Source organism: Rhea americana, unplaced genomic scaffold, assembly GCF_003343005.1.
Source record: "Rhea americana isolate MKP2758 unplaced genomic scaffold, rheAme1 scaffold_811, whole genome shotgun sequence".
NCBI lineage: Eukaryota > Metazoa > Chordata > Aves > Rheiformes > Rheidae > Rhea > Rhea americana.
The window spans coordinates 17,523-19,134 of record NW_028186992.1 but is presented as its reverse complement, the minus strand read 5'-3'; positions in this window follow the sequence as shown (position 1 = coordinate 19,134).

Below are 1,612 nucleotides of genomic sequence, written 5' to 3'. Positions count from 1 at the left end.
ATGGGGCGCGGGTGGGGGGTGCCGGGCCCGTTGGGGCTCTGCCGGGGGCACCGTGCTCCGGCCCGGAGCCGGGAGGTGACGCGGCCCCACTGCACTGTCCTGTCCCTGGTGTCCCCGTCCCCCCATGCCCCCCCCATGTCCCTGTGTCCCCGCGTCCCCCTGTCTGTGCTGTGTCCCTGGGCCCCACGGCCCCGGGCCCCACGGCCCCGTGTCCCCCTGATGGTGCTGTGTCCCTGGGCCCCACGGCCCCGTGTCCTCCTGACGGTGCTGTGCCTCTGTGTCCCCAAATCCACCACGTCCCCGTGTCCTCCATCCCATGCTGATGTCATGTCCCTATGCCTGTCCCCTGCCCCACGCCTACGTTGTGTCCATGTCCCACGTCCCCACACCCATGCCATGTCCCTGTCCCCGTGGTCCCTCACCTATGCCGTGTCCCCGTGTCCCTGTGTCCATGCCATGTCCATGTCCCACGTCCCCACACCCATGCCATGTCCCTGTCCCCGTGGTCCTTCACCTATGCCGTGTCCCCGTGTCCCTGTGTCCATGCCATGTTCATGTCCCACATCCCCATGCCCATGCCATGTCCCTGTCCCCATGGTCCCTCACCTATGCCGTGTCCCCATGTCCCTGTGTCCATGCCATATCCATGTCCCATGTCCCCACACCCATGCCATGTTCCTGTCCCCGTGGTCCCTCACCTATGCCGTGTCCCCGTGTCCCTGTGTCCATGCCATGTCCATGTCCCACATCCCCATGCCCATGCCATGTCCCTGTCCCCATGGTCCCTCACCTATGCCATGTCCCTGTGTCCCTACCATGTCCATGTCCCTGTCTCCCTGTGTCCCCACACCCCCATGTCCACGCTGTGTCCCTGTCCCCATGTCCCTGTGTCCTCACGTGCACGTCGTGTCCCCGTGCTCCTCTCCCCTGTGTCTCCCTGTCCCATGACCCCATGCCCGTGCCATGTCCCCGCGTCCCCGCCGTGTCGCCGTCCCCGGGCCCCCGCAGACACCTTCGCCAGCAAGGTGGCCGCGCTGCAGGACCAGTGCGCGGACGCCTCCATCGGCAACGTGACGGGCTCCAACGCCGTCAACGTCTTCCTGGGGCTCGGCGTCGCCTGGTCCGTGGCCGCCATTTACTGGGCGGCGCAGGGCCGGGACTTCGAGGTGCAGACGGGCACCCTGGCCTTCTCCGTCACCCTCTTCACCATCTTCGCCTTCGTCTGCATCAGCGTGCTCATGTACCGCCGGCGGCCCCACATCGGCGGCGAGCTGGGGGGGCCCCGCACCGCCAAGCTCCTCACCGCCGCCCTCTTCCTCGGCCTCTGGCTCCTCTACATCCTCTTCGCCAGCCTCGAAGCCTACTGCCACATCAAGGGCTTCTGAGCGGGGCCACCGGGGACGCGGGTGGGGACGGGGCGGCCCCTCGTGCCAGCCCCGTGGGGTGGCAGGGGGGGAAGGGACCGGGGCGCAGCCTCGCGTGCTGGGGGGGAGGTCTTCATGTCCCCGCGGGGTCCTCCTGGTGTCCCCACGGGCCCATGGGGTCCTCCAGGTATCTCCATGTCCCCTTGTGGGCCTCCTGGGCAGCTCTGTCCATGCAGGGGTCCTGAGGT